Source organism: Halichoerus grypus, chromosome 8 (genome assembly GCF_964656455.1).
Source record: "Halichoerus grypus chromosome 8, mHalGry1.hap1.1, whole genome shotgun sequence".
Lineage (NCBI taxonomy): Eukaryota > Metazoa > Chordata > Mammalia > Carnivora > Phocidae > Halichoerus > Halichoerus grypus.
Genome location: NC_135719.1, coordinates 67977291 through 67989869, shown reverse-complemented (window position 1 = coordinate 67989869; position 12579 = coordinate 67977291). Strand labels below are relative to the sequence as shown.

The window sequence follows — 12579 nt, the reverse complement described above, 5'->3', positions numbered from 1 at the left end:
AGCAACCTACAATTCTATCCTTCTCTGCAGGTTTGGGTTGGCTTTATAATCCGCTGGCTACATATCTAAATATGTAGTTAAGCGCATTGGTTGAATTCTTTTCTGAATTCTTTGAATCTCTTAGAACTGGCTACTACTGGCCCACTTCAACAGAAAACCACTCCTGTTGGAAACAGGACAGATGCCAGCCTTCTTCATGAGGGCACACAAAGGGAGAAATCCCCTAAATCAACAGGAAACCAGTAACATAGTCACCAATATTTGAAGACGATGAAGAAGAAATAAGGTGCATTTAAGGCCAGATTTTTTTTTTCTTTTAGAATTTTTTTGGGATTAGAACATTTCCAAATTTCTGCGTCCTAGAGATTAGGGATCAGCTGGTAACCAATCCCAAATCCCACAGACTGGGGAGCTGAGGCTGGAGTTGGTTGTAACATGAGAGATCATATGCACTCTTTCTCCACCCCCAAAGGCTGTTATCAATCTTGTTCTCCCTTTGTACATTCCAGATATCCTTAATCTTCAACATGACATGCAGAGGCCAGAGAAAATCATCAGCTCATGAAGAGAAAAGCTGCTTCAGCAAAACAATGCATCCCTGGCAAGTTTATTTGGCCTTGTGGGTCTTTCTCTTCAGATAGAATGCCCTCTATATTTTCTCTGGGGTGTTGTTTTCAATCAGTCAAAGATGCTTCCTCAGAAAAGTTGTGACATCAGACTGTGTGAGTGGCAGTCAATGGAATGGGCCCCGGAGCAGCCACCTCAGTGTATTCAAGTCCTCTCTGCACTCCAAGTAAGAATTCTTTTGAGGCCAGGTTACTTATACCTATTCTCCCTGACCAGGGAGACTCTAGGGACAAAGAGTGATGGGATGATTCCCTCAATTTTCCATTAACTGAAGGTGAACCTTATTTTTGGGTAGGGGAGAATCTCTCACAAGTCCAGTGGGATGGTATGTGCCATCACAGAAGTATGTACAAGGCACAGGGATGATCTGGTGGAATGAGACTACCAGAAAGGAAGTGATTTACAAATTGAGTTTTGAAGGGTGCATAGAAGTTGCCAGCCTAGGAGTGGTATGTTGCAGAGGGAAGAGCATGTGCAGAGCAGGCAGGGCGTGTTCCAGGAATTTCAACTAACTGCACTGGTACAAGGAGGTCTGTTGCAGGAGATCAAGATGGGGAGGCAGACAAGGGCCAGATGGTCAATGGCCCTAAATGCCATGCTAAGGACTTGATTCCATAGGTGATGGCAAGGGGTGGAAAGATTCTCAGTGGGAATAAGACTTGAGTAGATTTCATGTTGGTGGAGGAGGACTGGAAGACAGTAAGACCAGAAGCAGGGAGACTAGTTGGAAAATCACTGTAGCACTCCAAATGAGCTCTGTGGACACCCAAACTAAGATAATGCAAGGAGGAAAACTGTGATGGGTTAAATACATTTTTAGGTGGCAGAATAAAGGGTGATCAAGTGACCAATTTGAAGAAGGGTGTGAATGAGGAAATGGAGGATAATTTCCACAATTTCAGTTCAGCAAGGAGGCTGGGGAACAGGCTGAAAGCCTATCTTTATTTTCTTTTTAAAGATTTTATTTATTTGACAGAGAGAGAGAGAGCGCACATGCACAAACAGGGGGAGCAGGAGAGAGAGAAGCAGGCTCCCTGCTGCGGCACTCGATCCCAGAACCCCAGGATCATGACCTGAGCCAAAGGCAGACATTTAACTGACTGACTAAGCCATCCAGGCGTCCCAAGGCTATCATTAAATTAAGCATCATTATGATGACTTTGATGAATGGGTCATTAATTCTTTTAAGGCTCTGACTACTGAATTAATTAAGAATATAATTAAGATTTCTTAGATCAGTCATTACATTGGTTTATTTTTAGAGCACACTGTTTTGGCAAACCTTGTCTTTTAAAAAAATATTGTCAGAATACATTTCTTTCTTGTAGGTACCACAGTTGAATTCAATTAGCAAAGCATAGAAACCATGTGTGTATCAAGATTCGAGGCTTTTTAAAAAAAAATTTTTTTTCTTTCAGAGAGTGAGAGAGAGAGTGTACCTGAGTGCACAGGGGAAGGGACAGAGGGAGAGGGAGAGACAGAATCTTAAGCATGCTCCACACCCCACGCAGAGCCTGATGTGGGGCTTGATCTCACAACCCTGAGATCATGACTTGAGTCAAAATCAAGAGTCGTACACTTAACCAACTGAGCCACCCAGGCTCCCCTCAACTGTAAGATTCTTATTGAAGAAATATATTAAGACAATTACTAGCACTCATATTTATCATCAAATTAAACATGACAGCTGCAAAGTGTTTTCACTTTAAGTTGAATCTCAAATGCTTCATTTGCATTTTCTCTAAGTCAGGAATATTGTTAGGAAAAGCCATGACTGCTGGTATAAGGGCGGGGGTGGGGGAGGAATGTTTCATCTTCAGTTCTACTGAGTTGAATGAAATATTTTAAGTTAATCATCTCTGATCTGTCATTAGGGGATTTGTCCATATGTGTTTTACAAATTACAGCTGCTGCTAGGAATTTACAATTTAAGAATTTATGAGGGTCAAGAATATGGAATTCCAACTAATATCTGAAATGAGAGCCTCAAAGACAAGAGTCCTCACATCTACTGCCTCCATATTCTAGAGCAATTTAGTACAAGGGCTACTGCTGAGATGTAGACATTTCCAAATGCAGCAACACTGAAACTCATTATGAGTTTTAACAACTTGCTTTTCAGAGTCTATGGGGCTTTGACAATCTAAATTTAGGTCTGCTTAATGGAATGGCTTTGCTTTAGAAAACAGATTTTTTTCCAAGGGCTTTATAACCCTATTCTCCCAAAATTCATTTAACCTTACTCATTTGGAAGAGGGGGAAGGGAGAGGAGAGGGCCAGGATTACTTCGTGGTGTCTTAATTTTACATGTTTACAATGAAATGAAATTTTTGTTACTTTCAATGAAAACATATATAAAAGTTAAAATATAAATGAGTCATTAGTAATTAGGTATTCATTATCATAACACAAAGTTCACTTTCATGAATAAGTGTTCCATAAGATAAAAAGTACTTTAATATTAAGGATTAATTAGACCCAGAACTTTGTAGTTCTGGACATTTCTCAGTACTTTTTATTCACCTGTTTCCTTGGTAGAATAGTATCTCCCCCAAATTCATGTCTTCCCGGAACGCCACAATGTGATCTTACTTGGAAATAAGGTTTTAGCAAATGTAACTGGTTAAGATGAGGTCATCCTGGATTTGGGTGGCCCCTGAATCAAATGGGTGGTGTCCTTATGAGCAGGCCTCGTGGACACAGACACATAGAGATGGAAGATGGACGCAGAGGCTGGAGGGATGCAGGCACAGGTCGAAGGATGCCAAGGGTCGCCAGCGACCGCTAGAAGCTAGGATGAGGCAGGAAGCATTCTTCCCTAGAGCTCTCAGTGGGAGCATGGCCTTGTCAATGCCATGATTTCAAACTTCTAGTCTCCAGAACTGTGAGAAAGTAATTTCCCGTTGTTTCAGAGCCATGCAGTTGGTGATTATTTGTCATAAATAATCGGCCCTAGGAAACTAGTATTGCTCTCTTGGGCGAAAGTCCCACTTTGTGGATGGCGGTCCCTTTGGCACTGAATGTGGCCTTGCGTTATTTAAATGTTTTCATATATACACGTATGTTATGGTTTCATATGTGTGTGAGATTTCAATATCTAAAATGACAGTCTCATAGTCAAAGTTCAATGATATTTACATCCCTCCAGCACACAGCCATGCACCAAAAAGGCATTCAACAAACTAGTTCTGAAATGATACCCTCAAAACCTTGCACTCTTGAGGACTCTTGGTTGACAAATCCTAAAGTCTCAGGTACTTAGGAGAAAAGTATTTTCCCACACTAAATGTTCAATTAATCAACCAAGAATTAATTTTCATCACTTTAAAAAGGAAATGCTACATGAAAGAGACTACTCAGAGGTCTTCTTGTAGGCTTAGCTGGGCTCCTTGGAGTCCGTCCCACGCATACATAGTTAAGTGTCAGCCGGAGATCGGGGCAGAATTTATGCACAGAATTTGGGGCTCCCCCTGTCTGTCTCTCTCCTTTCGGGGATTTTCCTCTTCATTTTTCCAGCTGCTGTGGTTGTCCCAAACTCTGACCTCTGTGGGTTTGATAAACACTGTGGGTTTCTTTGCATTTTAAATGGCCTTACAAGACACTAGATGCGACAGGCCCTCAAGCTAAAAGCCATAAAAGAATGGGAACACACCCACTGCTATTTCTTTCCCCCAAGAGTCGACCCTCCGGTTTCTGCCTGCTTTTGAATCATGCTCCAGTGGCAGGAGGTGGTTTGTAAAATTTTGTCCAGCATTTACAGATGTCTGTGGAGAGCAGGTTCAATAGAAAGTACTCGGCTATTACAGGCAGCAGAAAGTTCCTTCACTAAAAATTCTGAACCCATTTTTTAAAAATAAATTTTTTCTCCTGAACCCAAAGAACTAGAAAGAGTACTAAACAAAAACCAAAATCACAGTCAGTTATAAGTGGCGGGGGGGCGGGGGGGGGGGGCGACGACACTGATTTCAATTACTACTCAGGAAATCGCAATTTAATTAAATATGAACCGATGTTTACCTGTTACATTAGAATGTCAGTCTGAATGAAGAGGGTTCTGGAACCTGAGCCCTTTTATGCCTGCCACACCCCCATTCTGGGCCCACCATGAAGTCACCGATACAAGAAAACACACCCAACTTCACGTACACACAACCATATGCCTCCAACTCCAAACATACTGGAGTGCAACACGACCTTTGTGAAAATTCCTTAGGGATATGGAGGAGGGGGATACACAGCATGGCAGAGAGCAAAACAACCCCCCGAAATTGCCGTGTAAACTCCGATGTCTCAATTCCTCCAGCAGCGACCCAAAGCCCCTGCCCCATGCCAAGGCTTGACTTCAGATCCGCAGATCTGCCCAGTATCCAGCTCATCACACCAAAGGCAGTGTAACTGGTCCATTCATGCTGAGGATTCTTCTCCTCATAGAGAGGTGAGGTGTGTACACATGTGTGTGTGCGACAGTGTGTAGCATGACTGAAAATAGTTGTACTTTAATAGTTTTCTTCTGTCATAGTTACCTATTCACACACATGTGGAAATAACAGGAAGGAAAGGGATATGTTTCAGGATGGCAGACTCTGAACACATCATTTCTAATCTTCTCCATTTTTCAGATGAGGAACTTCAGGCTCAGAACCACTGTTCTTTCTCCTTTGGGATGTCTCTAACGTATTAATGTGAAATGTAAGAGAAAGCATGAAAGCTACGTCTGGGAGTCTTGGGGGAGAGGAGGGGAGTGGAGGCGCCATTGTCTTGTGTTCAGGAGGGAAGGTCTGGGGGCTGGGGTGGTTGAGGGAAAAGGTTTAAAAGGAAGAGTACTGCTAGATGGGGCAAGGGACACCAGGGATAGAAGGGGGTCTCTCACTCATCTTGCTTTCTTCTTTCTCCTTGTTCTCCATATGGTGGTCACATACTCAGACACTCCCACCTCAATTTTAAAGATGGAGACATTCTGAATGATGGCTTCGTTAACTTATTTACTAAAGCTAATTAAAGTAGATACTTTGGAAGTCTCACAGAAAACTTCAGTATTTATTGTTCCAATTTTAGTATATGTGCTACTGAAGCGAGCACTAAAACTTCAGTCTTTAGAACACTGGATGACACCATTTCAAACAGTAAACCACGTATCTTGGTTCACCGATGAGCTTTAAAAAGTACAAGCTTTTATATTCCTAAACACCTCGTCTGTCAATTTGGGGTGAACGGGTCCAAAGGGGAGAGGGAAATAACCTTGCTTTCCCTTGTCTGTAGAAGTGACTGCTTTTAAAGTTATCACCTGAGCAGAATTTGATGAATACTGCTATTTAGCTGACTTCTGTTTCATTGTATGATATCCTTTAAAATCTAAATTTCCTGGTATAACTGTCTTGAATAATTCATTTTTAGCAAGATTACACAGGGATGGCTGCTGGATATTTACTTTGGATCTGAGAGTATGAGTGAAGAATATTAGCTAAGAAATGTACTATTGGTAGGTTACAAAAAGCCATGTGTGGCCACAAAAATCTCCATTTATACTGTGTTCCAAACTCCATATATTTAGAAGCTCTCATCTCAATTCCATGCTGATGACTTTGAGTTAGACAAAAACTGACTGTGAAAACTGTCTTCCTATAGAGTTTCAGCATTGTTTTCCAAGAAGCAATTTACAAAAGAAAATTCGTTTGAAATTAAACATCTTGATTTTCAAATGATGATTTTTATGATCCCTGATTTTAAGGAGGTATCAAGGAACAGGAAGGCATTGAAAGACAAAATGAACAAATGATGAAAGGAGCGGGAGGAGGGCCCAGGGAATAAGCTGAGTCACTGACAGAGGGATTCAGAAAGGCCAAGGCTGGAGAAACACCAGGGCCAGGGAGAGAGTGCCGAGCATCCTGGGAAACTTCCAGCATCCACAGATGCAAGTTTCCATGTGTTGGAGGCAGAGGCAGCTGCAGAGAGGAAAACTGAGAGAGAACTCAGACCCTAGCGTGCTTCTAACACCTCTCATAGGGAAAACATTTCCTGCCAGCAATTGGCAAAAGCCAATGAGTGGGTCGAGCTGGTAAGTTGTCAATAGGTGTGTATAGTCTCCTACAGGTGGAGATGCCGGATGAGAGGGGTGGGGAGAGAAGGAGAAAAGCCAGCCAGTGCTGACCGAGTGCTCCCTCTGTGTCGAGCGCCCTGTTCAGCGTTTCACCTGCATTCTTTAATCTTCGCAGCCGCCTTTAGGAGATGGCTGCTATTATCATGCCCACTTAACAGATGGGAAAACTAAGGCACAGGGAAGGTCAGTAACCAGCTTACTATCACATAGTCAGTGGCTGAGCTGGGACTTGAACCCAAGCAGTGTAGCTATAGAACCCAAAGACCTAATCTCTGTGCTGTATGATGTTTTCCAAAAATAACTACAAATAACCAAGTTGACAGGATAAAAGAGACTGAAAGTGTATTCTTCTCTGACACGTGGCTGCTGCCTGGGAAATCTCTAGGATATTGGGATGGAAGCCGTCAGTCCTCTTCAGGGTTCATCTCTGCCACCCACCAGTATTTTTAAGTAAGGTGGCGGGGGGCGGGGTTACCTACCTGAAGCTATACTTTCTCCTAAATTCAAGTATGAATAAGTTAAAGAATTTAAAATGTCTGAATTTTTGACATACTCACTTCATTATATTACAATTTTTACTAAATGTCAAATACTCCTTGAGGGGAACATTTCAGTAATTTGGTGCCTGAATCATGTAGCAATTATAAGCCTAACTTCTAAAGCAGTTTCCATAAAGAGGGTGTACTTTTTTTTTTTTCAAAGTATGTATAAATCACACACGTACTGATACTCTCTCTATATATAAGTTATCTTCAAGCCAAGTTCCTATTTTTTTTCAGGCTCTATTTATATGTAACCAGTTCTAAGAATTCTCAGAAAAGGACAGGCCTGAGACTGTCCCCTCACTAACATCCCTCAGAGCAAAAGTTGTCATCCATTTTTCAGGCATGACCCACTTTAAGGGTTCAGACTCTGATGAGTCACGTGCATATCTTCTAAGGACCTTGATGGGTTGCAAATGAAATGAAATGAAAATGACCAAAATGTTCAGAGTCAGATACTTTAGTCTCTCTTTCCTATTTGCCATCTGCTCACCGATTATAAGACTCAAATCGCATTTTTGTAAATAAAAATTTAGAATTCAAGGATTTCTTTCGGGGACACTTCTCCTGCTTCACAGCCCTATGGGCCCAAAGCGGCAGCAAGTAGGCTGTTGGGCTCCCCTGTTGGTAGACAAAACCTGCAGGGAGAGAACTTGGGGAGGCTCACCCATGGGGGCACCACAGGCACCCAGGCTTACCGCTTCGGGGCCCATGTGGATGACGCAGAGAGGCCCCCGACACCAGCAGCACCGCTGCCCAAGTAACCACCAGCTCCTTACTCGCTGCCTTGCCCCCATTCCCATCCACGGCCATCTACACTCACAGCCCCCGTGAGCCCCCTTCACAATGGACTTTCCATCTCTCTTCTAAATCAGCCGTAAGGCCCTCCTAACTCTCCACCCAGTCCTGTAACTGTTCACAAACACATTCTACTTCCTCCTAGACTGTAAGCACCTTTCAGGTAGGGCCCACATCCAATTTCCCTTTCTGGAACTTACGGAGCCTGGTCTGCTACATACTCCACAGATGCTGAATGAGCCAAAGGGTTCTGGAACCCATCTCTGAAAACTGAGAGGTCATATGCAGCTCAGTGGAAGCCACAGGACTGGACAGGCACCACTCGAGCCTCGGAACATTCACTCCTTGGGCAACGCTGGAGCTGTCAGACTGTTGCTCACATGCCAGTGGTGTTTTCCAGAAGTCTGCTCTGTGTACTCACCAGCATCCCAAAGGTGAAGAAGCAGTGCGATTAGGCAATGACTGTCTAAACACACATTAATCATGCATTAGGAATTCTAAATTGAATAGCATGTTACACAAGAAAATACCTTGGACACAAGGCAGCCGTTACTGACAGAAGTGATCTCTCACATTCAGCCATGTACATATTTGGAGAGTAAGTGCACTTCAGGGAGCTCTGCTTACTTAGAAAAAAACCAAACAGGATGAAAGTGGAAAGAATACATATTTGTATGCTGCATGGAGACTCCATGGCTTGGGGAGGGGAGCACTTGTCAGGGAGCCTGGGGCTTTGGAACTTGTATTGGTCACCATGATGGACGACCTGCTCAACACAGGTATGCCTCACTGTCTCTAAATGCTCCCTTCTTCCTTCTTGGTGTGCGGAAAGCCTAGGAGGTTGTCTTACATGGCAGGTTGTGATTATAAACACAGACCCACAGCTCAGGGGGCTCAGCCCTCCCTGCTGAGGTACCAGCAGTTGGTGCAGCCTCTGAAGAAACCCATTCAGATCTCTGGTCTAGAAGCCTCGTGTGCTAGACATGCTTCTGCAGAACAAGGCGGGTGGAGGGGTGCGGGTGGGAGGAGAATGTGACCAGTGAAGAACACGTCCTGCTTTAATGAGATCCTAAACCTACTCCCTTTCTCCTCAAGAAAAAGCGGAGCAAGTCCTAGTCTGGGGAGGAAATTAAGTTTACCCTTTAAAACGTGCATTCGCACAGATGAAGACCCATGCTCGAACTACACTAGTGTGAAAGCTGATGACAGGTCCTTGGGATGATGGTTCTGTGCCCTCTCTCTCCGCTGTCTCAGGCATACTTGGGCACACATTCTCTCCCCTCTCTCTCTCCTCTCAGCAAAGTCTCATTAAAAGAGGTATCAACTGAGCTTCTTAACCTCACTTTCACCCACAGCTCCTACATGATGCAGGCAGAGGCCATGCCCTCTTATTCAGTGGGCCTGAGTCCCCAGAGTGAGCGCAGCTTGGGACTTGGCATCCTGAGATGATGAAGAGATCTTGAACAACAAGGCGCAGCTGGGACATCCTTACCAGCAACAGCTATCTTCAGAGTCTCAAATGGTTCTCTCCAGCTGCCTCCCGTAGCTATTTTAATAACCAGAAAGGGAAAGCTGGGTGCTTAACAGAATGAATCCTCCCCTCACCATCTTTTTGGTACTTTGATTTTAGGCAACGTGACACTGACTTTGAACAAGAGAGATATAAACAGAGGTTGATTAATCTTGATTTCTTTCCTTTAAACATGGTATGAGGCCATATAACAAAATTCAGGTGGTGTAGCCTAGTGAGCTACAGAGGAAAATCACTTAAAAATGTGTAGTATGATAATTTCATGGGTAAAAATGCTTAAGAAGAAAATTGGAAGGAAATAAGAGCAAATCATAATCTCAGTATATTAAGATGCTGAGGTTAAGAGGGCTTTTCTCAGGTTTCTAAATGTTCCATGATGTGATTTTTTAATAATGAAAAATATAAGTAAAATGATTTATGGTGCTCTTAGACTTCAAGAATTAAACAGTTTGTGCTCAGGATAATTTAATATAGATTATAGTATAAATATAGATTACTCAAGATAAATAAATATAGAATATAGATGGACAACATGATGTATGTGAAAGCACCTCACCGCAGTCAGATGGTATGAAAATATTAGATATTATTGCCTTTCAATGCTCGTGAGTATTAGGTTGCCATATCAGCAGACTATTTAGAATGGCTCTTGTTTGTTGTACTTAAGTGATATTCAGTATAGATCAAGGGATAATTCACATGCTATCAACCAAAAGCATCCTTATGCTAAAAAAGGGCTTGCCCACTATCTCTTTGAAAACAGAGGAACGATAACCCATGACAGATTGTATCTTGGCCAGGCCTCTCTCCCATTTTGAGAGGGGAGACTAAGCTGCTAAGGGGGCACATTCTTCAAGGCTGAGCCTGTATGTGCATCTGTGTGTTCGCGTATGTTTCCGAGTCGCCATGTGGTCAAACTGCCATAGAGTGTCCCATCCCAGCTGGCCAAGTGGTCCTCCTGGGAGGAGTAAGATCAAACAACAATCTGCTCAGCACAGCGAGCAACTTCCTCACCAGGTGGGAAAATCTGGAGCTGCCCCATACTGACTTTTTATCATGCCCCACAGAAGCAAATGCTATGATATACATATATATATAAAATTTTCCAAATACACTTTATCAGGAAGCCAAAGCAACACCAGCATTCATGCTCAGGCTAATGCTCTATTATATGGATTATAATCAACTGGAATAAAACGAATATTCTCCACCACAACTCAATTGTTCTTTATACAGTTTTTAATGAGATTCCGCCCAGTGTCACAGCAGTACTTACGTAATTACTCTATATAACTCTGCCAGCAAGTAGGGAATGAAATCTCCTTATCAGGGTATTGCAAACCAGTAACACCTCAGCAGACCATCTCTCTCGGCGCACTGCTGCATTTTGGCTGGTCTGGGAGCGTGGCCATGAGGCAGAGGGAACGTTTGGGTGAGCGGGGCTTCAGTACTGCAGAAGAGCTTTCAGGGATGACGACTGCCCTTTCCTGCAGTTTCTCAAGAAAATGTTATAGGAAAAGAAGGGGAACCTGCAGCTTCTAAGCTGGGTCCTCTTTGATCAGGATGGTCAGCCTCAGGTCAGTTGAAGGCAGCTTTGCTGGAACCCTGGGACAGTCCATCAGGAAAGAGTAGTGATCAGGAGGGGGGTGGGGGTTGGAGACAATTGTTGGTTTGATTCCTTGAGGAAAACTGTAGGTCAGCAGAAAGCAGAATAAAGAGAACAAAAAAAAAAAAGAAAGTGCTGCTGAGGAGGAGGTCATATCGGGTCTTAGCAAGTTACTGAAATTAGGAATATAGGCTTCTGCCCCTTACTGCTTGGGACCCCAGAAACCAGGGGCTAGACCTTGAAAAGTTCCACTGAGGCTCTGTCCTACGCCCAAAGAATGACTCTCTTCTCTACTTGCAGTTCTGTTTCAGGCTCAGAGGAGGATGCCAAAGGCTGACCCAAGGGGCAATGTGAAATCCAAGACCACAGCCCAGGGACTTGCCTGCCAGGCCTGGCCAAGGAAAGAATTCAATCAAGAGAACATAGGACAGTCTTTGTATCTGCTAAAGAGTTCTCCGAGAGTTCCCAAGGAGGCAGAACTCCTCAGAATCTGCTGAGGTAGAGTGTGGAGGAGGAGACAGGACCCTGGTATGATGAAGTCCTCACTCATGCTTTCTGGGCTTCTCTCTGGTTGCACTCCCCTCCCTGCCATGCCTCCCAAGCAAGGCTCAACCCAGGGTTGTGGAGGCCAGCAGAGTTAGGAAGCAAGTGTCACTGGTTCTCCTCAACCAAAAGAAGATCAGCAATGAGAAGGCTTGGTCAGATTGCAATAGGAACACACAGTGGGGAATCTTTACTCTAATGCTACACTGGAAGTTACTGTGCTCAAGACAGAGACCAGGATGCTCACTAAGCCTTGTAGATCCTTCTCTGCTCTTCACATACCTCCCTTCACACCCACTTCCCTCACATTTCATCTCCAACCTCCCGGCCAAAAACAACAGCAACAATAACCTCACACCTTAGCTACAATTTACACTCCTTGTGTAAACAGAAAGGCTCCTTAGCAAGTTTCCACATTGTACATTTCATTTGTTACCTCCATGGGTGGTATTATTTTCACTTAGGTGTGTTAATAGTAAGACTCTAGTAATAATATTCAGCACATTTTTAACCCTTCAAAGGGTATTCTCAGCTATTATGTGGTTTTACACTCTCAGATACAGAATTCACAGAGACCAGCAGGATAGGTGTTGTTCCCAATTTATAAATCAAGAAAATGTAATTCACAGATCTTAAGTGCCTTGCCTAAAGTTTATGGCCCAGTTGAAACCCGTTCCCTGGTTTCTTGATCCTTACCCAAGCACTCATTCTATGAAAAAGTTCTGTGCTACCTGGGTGGAATGATCATTATAGGAGAAATTTGGCAGGGTTGAGCAATTGAGACAGTGATTCCAAGGCTATCTTTACAGCCCCCAAATTATTCAGTTAGCCCTAT

At 43.4% G+C, this 12579-nt stretch overlaps 1 protein-coding gene across 5 annotated transcripts in view; it reads right to left on the bottom strand.

The window, feature by feature from the left end:
* Window positions 1–12579, bottom strand: part of FRMD5 (FERM domain containing 5) — a 307695-nt gene that overhangs the window by 58062 nt on the left and 237054 nt on the right. The window lies entirely within an intron of this gene.